Below are 20026 nucleotides of genomic sequence, written 5' to 3'. Positions count from 1 at the left end.
TAAAAGTGTGTTTTAGAGGAATAAAACCACTGATACCATTAACAGCATAAAATAAAATCCCTTAACAATTGGCAATATAAATTATCACGTGGAAATCAAGTTGATGCTTACATATAAATTTTTACTAAAATGTTAATAAGATCTATATTACTAGAATGTGACCCCAAAGGAATAAGGATTGTGGATATCAATTAAGTATTTAGCATATCCCTTTCAATTAGCTTCCTTAATTATAAACAATTAGAAAATCATAATTATCAATAAAGAATTATAAACCAATAAGTAGATTAATGAAAAGCAACAGCAATAATAGCAGCTGACATTTATGTAGCTTTTTATAGTTTACAAAGTCCTTTCTTCACCGCAATCCTTCAAGGTAGTTAGTGCACATATTATTCCCACTTTACAAATGAGAAAACCAAGACATAGAAATTTTAAGAGGCATCATTAGAACTCTTGAGAGATCAATTTGTCCTGTCACAACAAAGTACAACTTCATAAAACTTAGATCCCGTTAATTTTAAAGTGGCAATCCCAATTTTGTATGTTTGACTTTTTTTTTTTGATTGGCAAGTTGAGGTATATACTTGGCGACACTGATGTTACAATTTTGATCTGCAATTCAGGTTTATTGCAAATTGATTTTTTTTCATTAACTGAACTCGTTTGGTTTACTGTTGCTCATACAATTATCAATCACAGTGTATATTTATTTCTCACCAGGTTGTACTCCAGACTTTTCCACCATATATCAGGAACCTCTTCATCCTGAAAGATCATTTTGCCCTGGAATCACATATCCGATGCACCTGTGACCTGCCTCCCAATTGGTAGACTCCCTCCAGAACCTCCAGTTATGGAGGATGGCCAGATGAGCCATCTCTTCATTTCTCACCGGGATGCAATTCCAATTTCTCCCTCACTGTTCCACACATATCCCTCCCCCACCCATTTTCATCTTCCTTTTATATGTAGTTTTCCTCCATTAGCATGAAAGCCTCTTGAGAGCAGGGATTGTTTTTCCTTTATGCTTGTATTTGTATTCTCAGAATTTAGTCCAGTGTCTGGTGCCTAGTAAGTGCTTAATAAATGCTTATCGATTTGACAGACTGACTGGTTAACTGAAAGATATCCCTCCTTTAACTACCTTCTATAATTGGGACCTCAGATTTTCACTGATTTGGACAGGGTTCTCCTTTATGCCCATCCATTCCTGTTCTTTAACTTGGTTAACTGTGTCTCTTTAGGAATAAACTACACTAATATCTTTGAAATAACTAAAGAATTCTGTCTAGAGAAAATGCAAACAACATAAGTGAACTGATAGCAAGTAAGAAGAAGTACCTACTACTACCAAGTAAGTAGAATGAGGTGTTTTGTTTTTAATTTTGATAGCAAAATATGATAAATTCTACTAGAGACCCAAGAGCCTGGTATCTTAAAACATCAGAACTCTGTTCTCATTCTTGTCTATACCTTTTAGCCAATGTCTAAAAGTGTACATCAGTTTAACATGAAACATACATACTCATTCCTTTACAAGGAGAAACAAAAATAATTTAAATTGTAAACACTGCTGATTTAAATGTTGAAAAATTCCTAACACCTAGGAGGAGCAGTCTACCATTCTATAACTGGGTGACTTTTCATATAAGTTGCCAAGAAGTAAAGAAAAAAGCAACTTCTCCAGGATTTATTGGTTTGCAATATGACCTAATGAAAGAGGCAGAAAATCTGAGTCAATGGGAGAATAACTAGATTGTAGGTACAACCTATAAGAGACACGTACACATCTGGCTATCTCAAAAGATGATGACAATGGCATATTCAATGATCTCAACAGCCTAATGATTATAGTTAACATTCTTATAACACCTTTATTCTAAAGAGCTAAATATGTCTTATGATGTTATTATCATAAGCATCTCTACATGATGGGTGGGGGAAGAATGATTCTGAGCCCCCAAAAGTATATGCTTCCATCTATCAATGTATGGTAAGATCAGGTCTGGTTGAAATATTTGCTTGGGGCAATATTTTCTAGTCTACCTGATTAATCATCTAAAAGCCTTTAAGAAATACCTTTATTATCACTTAAAAAGAGCTTCTGACTTAGTCCAACCAGAACTTAGGCATCCACATTCTTCTCTGCTATGGTGGAGCACCACCAGAACCAATACTTTAACCCCACTGACCAGCTGTTCTAGGGAGAAGAAGAATTAATTGGAAACAAGTCATTTGTATTCCAATCATACCTCTCGTATCAGTAAGCTTAGTGATACTAGGCAGGTCATTTAACTTCTTCATGTTTTAGTCTTCTTATATGTAAAACAGCAGTCATTTCTGAACCTACCTTCCTTGTGAAGATATAAATTATATGACACATTAGAAACACCTTTTGAATTAAAGTAATGAATTCCATTTTACAACAATTTATCAATAGAAAAAAATTTACATGTTATCTCCCAACAACAAGGTCTCATTTGATGTGTGACTTCACAGAACTTCACAATCTTAGTGTTAGAAGGGACCTCAAAAGTAATTTGAAGCTATACCTGAACAGAAAGCTTCTTTATAACATCCATAAAAAGTGATAGAGTTCAATACACTTAATAACAACAAAGCACTTGATTTCCCCACCCTCAAATCTGTTTCTTGTTAGCCCCAAAGGGTCACTTTCCAAAGAGGGATGATTAAAAGGACTAGGACCATGTAGGACAAGCTGGGGGATTTAACTCTGGATCATGATTAGGAAGAAGGAAATGTTTTTGACAATGAAAAGTCCACTAGTATCCTCATTGTCTTCATAGATAAAATGAAATTTCTACTTTTGTAATGAATGGTACATAATATTCAGGAAATTGAGTGGGAAAAACAGAACCTTTGTGGATACAAATAAATGGTAGCAAAAACCAGAGAGACCATTGCCATTAGAAACATAGAACATGTTCAAGAAGCATCTTTGAGGTCATTTGTTCCTACCTTCTCATTTGAAGGGGGAAGAAACTGAGAAACACGGACTTGAATGATCTGCCCAAAGTCACAAAACTAGTTAGCAGCATATTGAAACCTGAACCTATGTCTATCAACTTCCAAGACACTGTTGTTTCCACCATACTAAGTTACTTGGATCACACATCTCTTTAATAACCAAGGCGAGACTTGAACCCAGCTTTCCTGACTTTCAGTCAATGTCCCCATTTTCTGATTCTTTCTTAGTTCTCTCCCAGAGATCCATCTGGCACTAGTAAGTACTTTTCCTAACTGGCTTAGTCTCAAAAGTGGAATAAGTGAGGTCACATTAAAATCTTTCGTGCTAGGGCCAGCTGTTGTCATGTTCTATTTAATGCTAACAGTGGCATCCCAGATGGAATCACCCGAGTCCTGACTCCATGGGGAGGTGGTAACTGAGAAGATGCTTCCAAGGGGGCTCATTAGTCAACATCTGGCTATCAAACAGACTGAGAACATGGGTTTTAGCAGCAACAGCAACTACTTTTTGTCACAATACCTTGAGATTTGTTTTGAAGCAAAATGGATTCCTTTCTGGAAAGGAACCCAAACTTGAACCTGAATCTGATGACCAAGTGCCAAGTCACATCAGACCCAGTCCTTCTAGTTAGAAAAGTCTGACTGCCTTATTTGTCCAATTATCTATCCATCTATCTATCTATCTATCTATCTATCTATCTATCTATCTATCTATCTATCTATCTGTCTGTCTGTCTGTCTCTGTCTCAGACTAAAATCTCTGATGTTTCTCATGCTAAAAGGAAGAAATAAGGCATGTTGTAGAGATAAATCAGTTATATAATAAGCTCCTTTGCTGACTGGTAGAAAGAAACTCTGAGCTGATTGGTGGAGGGGATTAAGCCATAACATAGTAAAAGTCTCACTTTCCTCATTATCCTAGTAGATAGCCATTGATCCTTGCTGAAATAGCTGGTGGTAAAACTGGCTAGGGCTGATTCCTTTTGAATCTCACCTGCCTTGGTGCTTCTAAAATCTATACCAAGGGTGGGGAACCTGTGCACATATGGTCACTCAATATTTCATAGCAGAAAGGGATTAAAATCATAGAACTGTAAAATTCTAGAGACAGAAAGAAGATCCTTAGGGATCATTTATTTATGGTGAAAGAAACAGATGTCCAAAGAGCTAAATGACTTGTTGAAGGCCATACAATTAGTTAGAGATGGAGGCAGTATTAGAATCCAGCAGTTTTTCACTATACCATTGTTGATTTAGTGATAGAAAACCTTTGAGAGGAAACATTTCAAATGTCTGAATCAGAATTTTTATATAAATTCTCAAGTTTAGAGGAGGTACCCAGTTTCCTCATCTATAAAACTGAGATAGTAACTATACCTACCTCTCAAGGTTGTTGTGAAGATCAAATGAGATAACATATGGATGGCACTTTCAAACCTTAAAGTGTTATATAAGTGCTAGCTTTTAGAAGAAATGTGAATAGAACTGATGATCCCAGGCCCAGAATTCAGTCCATGGTAAAAGCTAGCTGCCTCTAAGTTGCTCAATCTCACTAGGCCACAGAGGTACTACTACAGCATCTTTATATTAGCGTTTGTTCAAATCACTAAGAATCACAATGGACTGTGTTGCCGGATGCTTTAGAGCTACATTTTCCCCATCAATATGACTCACTCAGGTTTTGTATCTTGGAACTCATGATATAAACCTTAAAAAAAAAGAGAGGACCAGCAAATAAAGTCAGCCACAAATTGCTGACTTGTTGAACAAATCTTCTTTTCTATACAAATTTAACTTTTCCAGAACATAAGTTATACATCAAACAAGAGAATATTATAATTCATCATGCCCAACATACTGGATGTGGAGTTACAGGCACCTTAATTCATATAGACTTGCCCCTGACACAAGCCTTCTGATTAAAGCACATACTTACTGTTTCCTTCATTAGAATCCTTAAGGGAAGGGGCTATTTTTGTTTATATAGATCTTAATCATTTAGCACAATGCCTGGCATATGGTAAATATTCAATAAATTTTGTTGATTAGGTATTTATTTTTTCATTTTTTAAATGTAAATTACAAACTAAAATCTACTTGTATTAATATGGTTGACTTTGTATATATTATCATATGAATATAATCAAAATAGAGACTATAACCCCATTTAAATGTATTTTTAATTCCTCCCTCAGAAGAAAAAAAAAAACAAAGGAGGTTGACACATTTTTGGTACTACCACATGTTGTTCCATCTTGAAAATAATGAGACTCCAAGACCTATAATTCCTTTAAATAATCCTAACATTGCAAATGAACATATGGCCTCTGCATAACCTACAACAAGAATTCTAAGAAAAAGTATGAATATCTACTATTATAAATGGCTAACTATATTATAATGTTGTAATGATTTCTCTGGATCTTCAGGTGTTCCTTTGCTCTTAGTTATTCATACAGCATGAACTCTTCTGCTTTATTCCAGGGGAAATCTCGTATCTATGTTTTGTAAATAATGCACATATATGGATAGGTAGATAGACAGATAGACATATAGACAGACAGACAGGCAGACAGATAGATACATAGATACATAGACAGATAGATAGATAGATAGACAGTACTTTCTATTTTAGGATATCAAAGCAATTTTAGGCTTATGTTTTTTGATATTTCTACTTTCAGAGGAAAAAGCTGTAATGTTTAAGCTTGTCCTGTCAGACATTTTGAAATGGAAGGAAAAGAGAAGTCATAGCTTTATATACTTGAGCAATAATTTTTACTTTTTTGACCAGCTTGACTCTTCTTGACTCTGTGATCAAATCACCTTATTTTTTTAAAGGAAACAAAAGTAATCTAATTGAGGTTCATTTTCAGAGGACCTTTTACTTGGTTCTGTGTGCTCTGGCCAATTCTAATCATGTGGTAGCAAATAGATTCTTAGTCTGAAGGCAAGAGTTGGCTTTAGTCAAGCACTAGAGACTCCTTTATTGGGCAAATCTATCATGTACTATAGAGGATAGTTGAGAAGATCATTGTATCCCCTATAACAATTTCAAATAGAGCTACTTGCTCTGCAAGTGAATAATAAAGAATTCTGGTTGTATATATTGAGTGACCTGAAGACTTTCTTGGGTGTAAAAGTAAGGATAGAGAGTGCAGTCAAAAAGCCAGTGGTATGGTGAAATAAATGGACTGACACATAAAAAAGACAGTAATATTTTTGAACATTTTGGAATTAATAACATTTTTGAACAGTGTCTTTTTCTGAAGGGCTCAAGAAATTTAAAAAATGTACTTTTCCACATCTCTAGCATTTTAAAGTTTCACTTAGGTGACTGAACAATATGTAAAATAAATGGTTTGACATAGAGCAGACAAGTTGCTGTTGGACCATAGCCACAATCTAAAACAAGCTGCCTCCATTGCTAGGTAGAGCTAGAAGGGTATGTAGCAATTATCTAATCAAATTTTCTTATTATAAGATCCAGAGAAACAAAGTGGTATCTACTTGGCAGAGCCAGGATTTAAATCCAGGACTTCTGTCTCCAAATCCAATGCATTGTCTACCACACCACACAACGACCTATTCTCATTACAACTTCTAATTCATTGATATTCAGTTATGTAAAGGGTCAGTCCAACCCTTGCTTACTCATTTCTTGAGAATACGTGGCTTCATATCTATGAACCGACATTCATATACGTACATCTGTTTGATTTTTTTCTGATTTTACAGGGGCCATCCCTTGACTGATTTCTTAAACAGGCCTAATCACTGAATGAGCATTGGCTCAGGTAAAGTGAGAACTCAGAAAGACCTTCGCTTACAAAGGGTCTCCCACTGCATCCTGGGCCATCTCCAGTCTTGATCTGTATCTGACCACTGGACCCAGATGACTCTGGAGGAAAAGTGAGGCTGTTGACTGTGCATAGCTCTCCCTCACTTAAATCTAATTCACTTACATGTCATGGCATCAATTCCCTTATGTCATGGTCCTCTTCGAGAATGAAGAACAAACCATAACCACGGCCTGTCTTGCCTATATGTCTATACAACCTGTTGAGCTCAGCTGTAGAGAGGATTTCCAGAGATGTGTGTCTTCTACCAAAACTCCTATCCCAAAAGATGAAATACTCAGGTGGATCCTGGAACACTCAAATTCCCTTCTCAAAGACTTTGATTTCTTCAGACCTCATTGGACTCCAAGCCCATTTTAGGGGATATTTTCTAATCTCTCAGTTCATTCTCAGAGGTAGGCCCCTCATAGTGGCTTTTTAGCGGCAAACACAATTCTCCTTTGCCTCCCTACTCCCCAAAACAAAACCTACTGAATCCTGCCCAACCTACCTCCTCGGCTAGCTTCACCAATTATCCAGGACTTACACGACATCTCAGCTTCTTCATCTCCAGTTCCCTGCTTACTCATCCCAGCTCTGACCACACAGAAAAACTTGGTAGAGGGAAGATGGCCACAGAAAGGGATATATGTTGGCTCCTCTAAAGCCACTCTCCTCTAGCCCTATCAGATTTACCACCGTGTTGGGTATAAAGAGGATGTTGCTTATAGACAATTTTTCATAGGGTATAATTGTGGTGAAAATTTTGCAAAGGGAATGAAATAAAAATGTTCATGTTCTTTAAGGAGACAGATACTAATAAAATATTTTTACATTGACTCTCATTTCCGAGACTAGAATGAAAACAGAGGTTTCCATGTTTAAAAATTCAGTGCAATAAACATATAGTAAGCACCCACTATGTGTAAGACTCTGTGTTAGATACTGGGAAAACAAAGACAGAAACAAAACAGTCCCTGCCTTCAAGTAGCTTGCATTCTGCACTGAGTCAAAGCCTTTCTGTGATGTCCCAAGAATGAGTCATAAGCAAAATTTTTCAGAAATTTCACAGACTCTCAAAATGTTTCCAGAACTTTTCTGGATATAACATTGACCTGTTCCAGATGAATAACTTATGATCTACCTACTAGCCTAATTGGCAAAAGCCAAGTAGTTTCATTTACCATCTTAACTGGAGTAGGCAGGCCAGAATCTATGGAAAAAAAATTAATACAGAATTATTATCCAAGTACTGTCTCAAAGCATTTGTCTCCTATTAATGTTGATCTAGATTTAAGCATATCATCGCTTCCATTGCTCTGCCTGAAGTCTTTCTTTGTCTGGTAGCATTCCCTAAGGAAGTGTTGACCAAGAAGTTGTAACATTTTCTACGAATTCCTGGCTCCTATGGCTTCTTGGATTTTTCCCACCAAATTTTTAATGAGTTCACTGAATGGAATTTCCTCCTAATCTAGGATCACTGAATCCTTCCAAAGATGAGAGAACTGTGGAAACTGCCTTCCATGTCCCTGATCTGGGGGCTTTTGAAAAATTGTTTCAAGAAGAAGTAGAATTGGGCACCATTAACAAATTCTTTTTTTTCCTCTTGAAATATAGACACTATGAGAATGTAGATACTTTGTATAAGATTGAAAATGCTTAGTCTCTTATAGGAGAGGCTATTCACAAAGATTCATTTGATCACTAATGCTATTTGAGGATAAAAATATTGGAGGCTTAGTGAATGATTTAGAGAATGGGAAGATTAGGCAGCTACAGCTATACAATATATATTTTGTTATTTCCCTCAACCATCTTATATGACTGCCAAATGTAGTCTAGGATTGTTGATGAATTCTTTGGTCTGAAAGGCCAAGCTACAGAAAAAGTGGGTCATCAAAGAGAAGATAGGACTGCTGCTCTGGGGTGGATGAAGGCACGTGATGTGGATAAGGCACAACTACTCAATTCGTGCTTCTTTCATCCATGCGATAATTTTACTGGAAAAATCTACTGAACTGAAATACAAGATACGGAGGGGTATAGTAAATGAGCACCAAGCTACTCCAGATGTATTCTGGTCACCTGGACCAGATAAACTGAACTAGAGTGCTGTGTACACAAGTGGTAAGGAGACTTACACAAGCTAATTATGGAGACAGAAACAACAGGGTTTGATTACTGATTGGGTATGTGGGCTAAGTGAGAAAGAGTAAATGAAGATGATTCTGAGGCTGAATCTTAATGACTAAAGGGATAGTACTCTTGACAGAAATAAGCTGACTTGTAAGCAAAGTGGGTTTGGAGGGAATGAAAATGAATTCTATTTTAGACATGTGGAGTTCAAGATGCCTATAAGGCATCCAGTTTGAACCATCCACCAGGCAACTGGTTAGGTGGGGTTAGAGCTCAGTAGAGAGATTAGTAATACTGGATATCTAGATCTGGGAGTCATGTTCATAAAGAAGGTAATTAAACCCATAAGAACTGATGAGACCATCAAGTGAGAGTTTAGAAATAGAATAACAGAGCATTAAGGTACAATTCCAGTTAAGGGATGTAATGATAAAGATCTAGCAAAAGAGAAGGAAGGGAATAAGCATTAACATGGCATCTACTACGTGCTAGGAACTGTGCCAAGCACTTTTTACAAATATTATCTTCTTTGATACTCACAGCAGTCCTCCTAGGTTTGCACTATTATTATTCTTATCTTACAGTTAAGGAAGCTGAGGCAAAGAGTTAAGTGACTTTCCTAGGGTCACATAGCTAGTAAGTGTCTGAGGCTATATTTGAACTCAGATCTTCCTGACTCCAGGCCCAGTACTCTATACACTGTGCCACCTAGCTTCCCACTTACCTCTAAAGGGACAGAAAAGAGCCAACAGGAATAGTATTATAAAACCTTAGAGAGAGCATCCAATAGAAGAGAATGGTTAATAATGTCAAATGCTAATATTTGGAATATGGATTGGACTTGTTCTGCTTGGAAGGCTGAAACTTCAGAAAGCAAATTTTGGCTTCATATAAGGAAAAAAAAGTCTTACCAATTAAAGCTATTCCAAAGTAGAATGGATTGCTTTAGAAAGCAGTTGTTCCTCCTTACATGGAGACTTCAGACAACTATTAGACAATCATTTGTTGGGTAGGATGTGGGGAGATTTCTTGTCTAGGTACAGATTGGACTGAAGAGCTCATGAAGTCCTTCCTTATTCTGGGGTTCTCTAATTCTGTTTAAAGCTTTAACATAGAGAATTATGTAATGTAGAACTGAAAGAGACCTTAATAATTATCCAGGTCAGCCTCTTCATCTTCAAAATGAATAAACTGAGGCTCAGTGAGGGAAAAGGACTTACCCAAAGTCATAGCAGCTTAATGGATCCCTAATTCTTGTGTCTTGTGAAAAGAAAAAAGTCTTCCTGGAGACGACCTACGGGACTAACTGCATTTTGGAAATTCATTTAAGTTAACCACTTTCCAGTTTTCATTTGATTGCCATGTGAATAGAATAAATAGGTAGAAGGGTAATACTGGATATATAAATAGCTCCTTGAAGGCTACAATATAGGCTATTAATTTGTTGGTGGATGCTGCTGCTGTTGATGACTCAGTCATCTGTAGTACATCAATCTGAATATCTTAGAAAAACAGGCAAGCCATTTCCAGAGATTTCAGCCCACATCTTCTCTTTTAAGAGGTTTTTCTCAAAACCAGAATTTTATAAACTAATTCTTTAGCCTATTACTTCTCCATTAGTAGGCAGTCAATATATTTATTTTTGGAAGGGCTATAAAATAAAATTTTATTTTGGATTAAAAAAAAACTAAATTCATTAAATATTTTTCTAACTACATTTCAGTACAATTATCTTGTTAGCATGCATGGTTTTAGAACCTTCTATTCCCAAAAGCCTAAGCCAGCTCTGAGATCATATCTGATTTCAAAGGACATCCAAAAAAAAAAATGTTTCCCAGGCAGAATTGTTAGAGGCAAGTAGTACTAAGATTGTATTCCCAGTAGGGTCAGCCTAGCAGGGACTAGCCCAATCACCTTTCATTCCTCCTCTATTTTGTACTTATGAAATCAATGGTTTTTTTTTTTAATTGAAAATGTAAGACTTTACATTTATATTAACATCCCTGTTAAATGTCATCAGATTTAAATAATTATGTTGATTTGCATGTATTTTTAATTATATCTTTTCTGGGTATCAGAATTAAGATAGAACATGATAGAGTTCTGTAGTCATTTGGACAGACTACTGGGCACTGAAATTGACAGTCTGTGTTTTTTTTCATTACAAGATTGCTATAATTTTCACTTTTCTTTTTCTCCCTTGCTTTCTGTTTATCTAGAGGGAAGTCACATGATAGCCCAGACAAACAGATCACTCTTAGACTGTTCATTTTCCTAAAAGTAGAGGAATTCACAGATTTGCAATTTATCAGTCAGTAGACTTTGAAGGTACTACTTCACACAAGCATAATAGATTAACCTGAAGGAGAGAGAGCTGCAATTTGGCTAGAGACTATTAATGCTATCTGATGTGCGGTGTTCCCTTGGAAGGCAGCCCTGAGACTCTCACAGAAGCTTCACTGATAGATTTCTGCAAAACAAGGATGTCATAGGATGGTGGAGATGAACATGCCAGTTCAAGGATGGCAAATGGAACTTTCTTTTTCTGTTTGTTGTGAGCAGTAAGGGAGACAAGTTACAATTTCATGTAGGATTCGATCTCCTAAGTCTGTGAATATTATTGTTTGGATATAGGTGGTGTTGGCAGAGAGAGAAGTATGGAGGGGTGGGGAATAGTTATTTTGTAGAAACTTCCAGCTTAGCAGAAAAATAACAGCACCCTTGAATCACAGAGATGAAGCACAGGGACCTGCAGGCACACTTGGTGAGTCAGCAGAAAAGTCTAACAATTGCTGTCTATGACATCAGAAGTAGTTATTTGGTAAATATCATGTGATTGCTTGAGACAGAAGAGTAACTCATTGCTGAATGTGAAATATTGGATGAATTGCTTGGTCCTCTCTTTTATTTGACTCAGGATTTAGCTTCTTCTGTTGGCTAAAAGGAAAAACCACAAGTACTTCCCAAACCTAATAATGAAGTATCATGCGTAGATGCCTTTTATTATAGACCATAGCAGGTGACACATTTGCACATCCACTGAGGCCACAAGAAATATTTTCAGAAATTTAAATGAAAATATTAATCCTCAAAGGGAATTTCAGTGCCTCCACTGCAGGGAACAGTTTAGCTCTTGTAGTCAGTCACTGGCAAAGTCATCCAAAAAATGCAATGAGATATTTCCCTACTAAACACTGGGATTTACCTTGGATACTGCTGAAATCTATGCCTATTTAGCTCTGTAACGGGACAAAATACAGGCTTTCTTTGGACAATGGACTTAATAAACAATAATACTCTGTAACTTTGTATAATTACTGCTGTCCCCTCTCCCTTGTCACTCTCTGAAAGGATCGTCAGGAATTTTAAATGTACCTGGTTATACACATAGAAATCTGAAAAACTACAGCGCTCTGTCCTTTTCTCCTTGGTCAAGGTTCTTAAAGCTGTTTTGAAATCTTAGTTCATCTCTGATCCTCCCTGATTTCATAAGTTCTTGAGAAAGGTTCCAATACTATGTCATTCTAACCACCTGGAAATGTTAATATCTAAGTGAAGAAGATATAGATTCATTCATTCATTCATCATTAATTTAATAATCACCTATAAGTCTGGGAATATTCTAGCCACCATTTTCTAAATGGCACAAGAAAAAGAGGAGAGAAAAGTATAATTAGAAGGAATAAAAATGACGTCAAGGAAAGAATTTCATAAGAACTTCTATGAATGATAGAATGGGTTTCTTAGAGGTTTGTGAAAATTTCCTCTCATAGGCAGACTTCAAAACAAAGCTGCATGACAGCTTGTTGGACATGGTGAGGAGAGGATTTTTCCTCAGACAGGGATTGACCTAGATGTCCTCTGAACTGCTTTCCAGTTCTGTGATATTATAGCAAGGAGTCTGCAGTAATGAGAGACTTGCAAAAGTAAATTAAGATTGACTTTAGAAAGAGGGATAAAAACTACCATAAACACATAAACATGAGTTGACAAAATGTCAAGGGTAAAGAATACTCAAAACAGTGTTCTGCACACAGTAAGAACTTAAGAAATATTTGCTGAATCATTTTGAATTGAAAGGCTGTAAAGAGAAATTCTAAAGAAAAATGATTTTAAAAGGAACTTCTATATAAATTAGAATATTAAGGGTAGGAACGTAGCTTGTTTTCTAACCTTAGGCTTCCATTCAAGAAATGATTGCCTGTGCAATTATTAAAATGTAATTGAAAAAGTGACACTCAAGGTCTTGCTACCACTGGATTTAGAGACATTTTATTTCATTGAATGGTAGAGCTGGAAAATTACTTTGATATCATTATATTCAATTTCTTTGTGTTACAGATGAGAAAACTGAGGCCCAGAGAGATAAAACACATGATCCAAACAAAGACAGATTGATCATTTGTGGCAGAACCAGGATTATAACTGAGTTTTCCTGAATCTCAGTCTTGTTTTCTTTCTGTTCTACTATGCTGCCCTCTATTTCCATAACTTGCTGAATAACACTGCACAAATCACTTTTGCAACCTCTGTTCCAGCTATAGGTTCTAAAAAACAGGGAATAATACAATTTTCATCTGTACTTCTCTCATAGAGGCACACTGTGATATTACTCCTTTGAACTCATAAAACAGATTATCTGTGCTGCTCATTAATCATGTAGGTAATCATGTAGTACCTTGTATAAGTTCTTTATTGGGTGAAGAGTTTCAAGTGCCTGATATAAAAGGTAATATGAAAATATAAGAAATATAAGGATTACAAATTTTAGGGACCTGGGAAGTCAGGGGCCCATCGAGGTAAACTGACTTGCTTCAGATCCCATAGATAGTAAATACAAGGACCAGATGTGAACCCAGGTGGTTTGACTCCAAATCCAGTGACCTTTCCATGATATCACATTGCCATCATATTACTGTTTTTGGAGGGGTAAATTGTGATTATTTGAGGAACCTTTTGTAGGGAAGAGTATTATGCAATAACATCAGCTCTTTGTAAATGGTTCTGCAAATCATAATCTTTCATCCCCTAGACTAAGGATCATTTCTCTTGTGTCTCCTTTAGATTACTTCCTTTACTCATTATGGCCTGAAGGTGATGTCATAGCTTGCCCTTCACCTTATCTACTACTTAGGATCTCCACTGGATTCCATGTACCACAGTCAAGAGTACACTGATAATCTTGTTCATCTATGTATGAAGCATCAGAAATTACTCTTCATCAATTCCCTAGTTTAGAGTTCACAGCATGATTCTATGTATTAGGTTTTCCTTTCTGATGTTTCTCTTTAGAATGGACAAGAAATTTCCCTGAAGACTCCATTTCTCTTGCTCCTCCTTCTCCAAACAACAATGACATTTATCTTGGTGCCTATCACCTCTTTCCTACATGCCATCATAGATCTATTTTATATCTGCAGTGCTGCTGGTGTTAGCTTGTTTTAAGCTAGGCTGTTACAGCCATAGTCACATGATTATACCCCAAACAAAACAGCTGGATATTTGGGAAGTATGCCAAGGAATGGGACAAGATAAAGAAGTGGAAAATGGGGAAAGAGAATGGTATATTGACCAGCTTTTCCTCTCCCCCCCAATTCAAATACTGTAGAATCTTTATCCTCTTCCACTTGGGCTATAACGGTTTTTTTTGCATTGCCCTAAAAAGAGCAGTGAATGAATAATTTTTTCTTTCATTCAGTTGTCCAGCATGCTTAGATATCTGACCATGTACTCAGGAAACGCACAAAGATTGTAGGTGAGTATTCTGGGTTGTGCTGATTATGTAAGAATTCATGGGAAAGCTGGTGATTTCCCATTAGAGTTCTGCCTTTTTGAAAAGTATGAAATTTGACTATTCACTCTTCTTGATAATGGAAAATTGAACTTACAATCAATATTTGGGATGATCCTCTGTGTGTGTGTGTATGTGTGTGTTGTCTGCTCTGGTGTGACCTTAAATATTGTCTTAGGTGGAAAGTGATTAGTCTGTTTCCTCTCCTTAGATATATCCTTTAATAATACATGTGCTTCAAATTGTAATCAATTTAAATTTAAATCAATTTGTTGTCTTCTATTGCTAGAAAGGAGCAACTTCAATCTGTTCTTAAGTCAGTAATTTTTAGATATCATTATGAATTATGTCTCTTATTGAATCCCTCCCCTGTTCAAAAATCTTCTTTGGCTTCTTATTGCCTACAGGATAAAGTCCAAACTATTTAACGTACCATTCAAAACTTCCCACAATTTCACTACCAACTATGTCAAATGATTCTTCCAACTCCAAAATCCTTACACTCAACCTTTCTAGTCTTATCTTCTCCTGTTTCTCTCCATTGAGAGGCAGTGTGGCATAGTAGAAAGAGCACAAGTCATAGAAGTCAGGAAAAGACATAGGTTTGTATGCCTCAAAAGACAACTAGTTGTGGGAGTATGGGTAAGTCATGTAGCCTCTCAAACCTCATCTATAAATTGAATGATACTAATAACTTTTGTATTTAACTCACATGGTTCTTATGAAGACTAAAGCAGTTAATATATGCAAAATGCTTTGCGAACCCTTAAGTATCATATAAATTATGTTAACTGTTATAAGCCCTCTGATCCAGCTAAACTGGTCTACTTATTATCCCCCAATATGCCATAGACTTTCTTGCCTCTGCATGTCATCTCAATTTGCCCTTCTCCTTTTGTGCCACCTGCCCTGATATAGCATTTTCCCAATTTATTTATTTATTCAAATCACCATCACTATTCAAGTCACAATTAAATTCCTTCTTCATTTGGAAAGTCGTATGTTCTCTGAACTTGTGGAATTGTCAGTTACATTTATTTGTCATTTAATCATATAGTGTCTTTGTAATTTTTTTGGATTAGTGTTTTATCTTTAACTCTTCCCTTCATCATTTAATTTTAGATGATATATTCCTGGAGGGCAGGAATCATATTTTATATCACTTTATATTTCCCACAGTGCCTAGCAGAGTGCTCTGTAAATAGTTGTTTTTCTACAAATATTGATTAAGTAAAATCAGATCTAGTGGGTAGAAGGGTAATAAAACAAGCTTACCCATGATTAAAGCTGAAAAACATTTCCTTACCTCTATGGAATTGAAAATAGTTTTCCATAACTTGAAAAGTAAGATGTTTCTTCAACCTGTATAATCTAAACAATAAATTTAACTCTTTCTTCTTTCTTTATTATTCTGCTGCTTCTAATCATCACACTTATTTGAAGTTACCTCTCATTTTTTTTTAATATTACAAAACCCTGTGTTTGAGGTGGAGAAACTAAACCAGTAGGGACCTCCAACTCTAGACTGAAAGTAATCAACATTCAAGGCCATTCCAATGGGACCACAAATTTCCATAAATCTACTGTTCTTATTATAAAAAAATATCGATTTTTTTGTTTAAATAAAATAAAAATAATAACTTACATTCCTTAGAGCAATTTGGATTTGGGGGTTCAATTAAATTTGTATTTTTTGAGTCAAACTTTAAGACATTAATGTAGACAATCTTAATGAGCCTATAAGCAGGTCCCATAAGAAGAACTATATAATCTTTCCTATCCTTGTCCTTGAACATATCTGCATGTGTTTCTCCTGACCTGACTGTCCAGGCTTCAAAATTTGTTATTTTTAGAAATGCTTTTCCTAAAGTCTCTGACCAAGTAAATGTTAAATTCATCATCAAGTCATTAAAAAATTACCCAGGAGGATATTATGCAATTCTCTCTAAAATCAAACACTTGACTCCTTTTCCCTAGCCTTTTACACTGCTCCCCCCCACTAGCTTCACTGCAGATTCCCCTCCCCCTCACTCCTCCACTAGCAGGGAACAAAAACAGCAGTAATTGCTAATGCCCAAGCACGTAAATCTGGCAGCTCTGGTGGTTTTCTTTTGACGCAACTACGCAGAGGGCTGTCTGGACGTGCGGCAGGGTAGCATTCCTATGAAGTCGAGGCATATTTTAAAAGACTCCTGCCCATCTTTTCTCCTAACCTTCCCGCACCACAAACATGGTTGTTTATTTGCCTAAAGGCTGCAAGGTTACTTTTTAAATAGTTACATGTTTTTGGACAAAATAATAACCAAATAGTTTTATACCCATGCACATATGGCACGCACACACACACACATGCGCACACATACACACACACACACACACACACACACACACACACAACTAAAAGGAAAAGACCCCGGGAAAAAGGCTAAGTGTTTGCTCCCATTTTAGCAAACATGATATAGAAGCTATCACACTGTTATGGTTGTCTGGTAAACATGTTTTAAAATCTTATTTTAATAATTCAGAGGGTACTAAGGTGGCATTTCTGTTCATGCATCATATATATATGCTTTTGGGTACATTTCTGTGTTTTCACTGTTATTTGTCAAAATCACTAAATTTAGCTTTCGATCACTTTATATCAGAAATCTGTGATAACTTTTCTGAATGATTCTAAATGGTTAAATAATTTCATCCAGTGAGTTGTTTGGTCATCATTACGATCTCAGCAGAATTCTGCAATGCCATAACAAACTGCAGCAGATTTTTAGGACAGCATCCAGGTTCAGTAGAACCACTATGATTTTCCTACTGAAGTCGTAATGAAGACCCATTGGGATCCTGTGTCCTGTCATAAATCAACTGTCTATTCTGTCAAAACTAGAAGCGCATTGTTTGATAAGCTAAAGTAGGAGTTAACACATTCTTTTGGAAATGCTTATGGTTGCTTTGTGATCTGAATACAAAGTTAAAGGAATGAATTCCATACACTGTCAGTAACCTGAAACATTTTAGGAATATATTTTAAAGTATATGTGTGTGTGTGTGTATGTGTGTGTGTGTGTGTGAGAGAGAGAGAGAGAGAGAGAGAGAGAGAGAGAGAGAGAGAGAGAGAGAGTGAGAGAGTGAGTGAGTGAGAGAGAGAGAGAGAGAGAGAGAGGGAGGTAGTGGTTCATCTCTAAGAAGAAGAGGGAATCCAAGGGGGGATTCAATATTAAAGTTAATTGTACTTTGTTTACCTATGATATAGTTTAATTAATATCTCTTCCCTTTTTCTTTTCTCTCTCTCCCTCCATATACACACATACATGTGTGTTTATATATGTGTACATATGTATGTGTACATATATACACATTATATACACACATATACAAGTGGATACATGTATGTTTAGGCTCATAATCTCTTAAAACAGGAGACAAATGACAGCAGATCCCTAGGAACACATATTTTCGAGAGTCGCTCAACAACAACCTCCACACACCAATACACGATAGATCTGCCCACCTTCTAGCTAAGTCCCTGTTTAAAAGAGCTTGTTACTTGGGAAAAATTATTTTCACAAGTAAATCCTTAATAAAACAAAAAAGGATAGATATTCTGGTGAATGGGGAGAACTGTCAAATAACAAGTAGCTACTGTTGGAAGGATTTTATCCACTATGATTCTTTTTAAGGATATTTTAAAGGTTATTTGAGAGACCTGCAGTTTTTTCTAGGGCCCGTATTCCAGTCAAGGACTTAAGTGTGCCCCTATCTCAAACGAGACACACTCATTCTGCACCAGGTAGAAGCAGCCGCAACTCAGCAGTTTGGGTTACTGTCCCTGGTGCTGAAAGGTCGACTGCATCAGACGCAGTCTCTCAGCGTCACTCTCCATGGTCCTGGGCCATGGGTGCTCCGCAGAACCAGTAGAAAAACCATTCCGGCCGTCCCAGGAGCAAAAAATCTACTCAGAACGACCCCAAATCCACACCAGGCTGCAGTTTATACGTAAAGCAGACAGCATAAATCAAACTCCTCGGGCATGGAGATTGCTGTTGCTGCAGTAACTGCTTCTTCTTCGTCTGGGTGGGAACTCTTCTCACCCTCCTCTTTCCCTTCTTTCCCCAGTCCTCACCTTACACCCTACCCTCCTCCTTAATAATCAATGGGAGAAGAAAGCATCGTCTTCATATAATCAAGTAATCACAACATTCTTATAATGATGATTGTTTCTGTAAAGAAAATTAGCAACATCTGAACAGCAAAATGACAGAAAAGGAATAAAGAGTGCCCGTCCCAATAACAATTTTAAAAGGATAAGTCTCTTCTGGATATTCTTTCTCACCTGGGTATATCTGCAGTTCCCTCTTTCTCACCCCCTCCCCGACTTCTCCATCATTCTGTTCAGCAAGAAGCTACTTTAGAAGTCAATACGTGTATATAGAGAGTATATAGAAATACTTATATAATGCCTCAACCTGTATACATAAACACTTGTATTCGCACAAACCCATTTTGTATACACAGCAACACATTCATCCGTATCCCTTCTGTTTGTGTAGGCAGAGAGATCCATGGATGAGGAAAAGGGTAGCTTACCTTGACTTCTGTAGAGAGGGCTTCAAGGGACAGTGTTCTCGGAGCCTAGGCAGGTTTCGAGTTTATAGGCGATTTCTGAAGAGGCTGCTGCTGCCGCTGCAGGGAGGGAAGGACGGAACGGTTTGCTCCTGACCTCCCCGAGGTTTCTTCTTGAATGCAATGGGAGCTCTGCCCTCATCAAAGATGGCCGTCCTTTTTGACGTCAGCAGCTTTTAATAGACATCTCATCAAGGGGAGGAGAGAAGGAGGAAGTGAGCTGAGGGAGGGAGAAAAGGAGGGGGAGGAGCTGGGAGATGGTGATAGCTTGACTCAGCTGCTACTGCACCTTGCTGCAATCCTTTGTAATTTTCATCTCTGAGAAATAAGTGAATAACTGAACGAAGATGGTTCTCGTAATTCAATTATACCAGCCTGATGGCGTGGAATAACGGGCCTGTCCGGGCAGTTTTTGTCTCGTTATCTTCCTCCCCCCCAACCCCCCAGTTGAAGCTGTGGTTGAGTCACAGAGGGGGGAGGGTGCGAGGAGGGAGGATAATGCAGCAGAGATTTGTTTTCGCCAAAGGGGAGGGTCTGAAGGGGCATCCCTCTGAAGTCTCTCTTGCTCCATATATGGCCAGTCTACGTGGGCTGCTATTTTTATATGTGACTTCTTTCTCTTTATTAGAGCAGCCCCTTAGATATGGGA

At 37.1% G+C, this 20026-nt stretch overlaps 1 protein-coding gene across 2 annotated transcripts in view; it reads right to left on the bottom strand.

Moving 5' to 3' along the window:
* Nucleotides 1-19791, bottom strand: part of SNAP25 (synaptosome associated protein 25) — an 89137-nt gene extending 69346 nt beyond the window's left edge. For both annotated transcript variants that reach the window (XM_072634459.1, XM_072634458.1), the window contains exon 1: nt 19342-19791. The gene's annotated coding sequence lies outside the window, so the exon portion shown is untranslated. The remainder of the gene's footprint in view (nt 1-19341) is intronic.
* Between the last annotated feature and the right edge of the window lie 235 nt (nt 19792-20026).

The sequence above is a fragment of the Notamacropus eugenii genome, chromosome 1 (genome assembly GCF_028372415.1).
Source record: "Notamacropus eugenii isolate mMacEug1 chromosome 1, mMacEug1.pri_v2, whole genome shotgun sequence".
NCBI classification, from domain to species: domain Eukaryota; kingdom Metazoa; phylum Chordata; class Mammalia; order Diprotodontia; family Macropodidae; genus Notamacropus; species Notamacropus eugenii.
The sequence above is the reverse complement of the archived record's forward strand: the minus strand, read 5'-3'. Positions and strand labels throughout refer to the sequence as shown.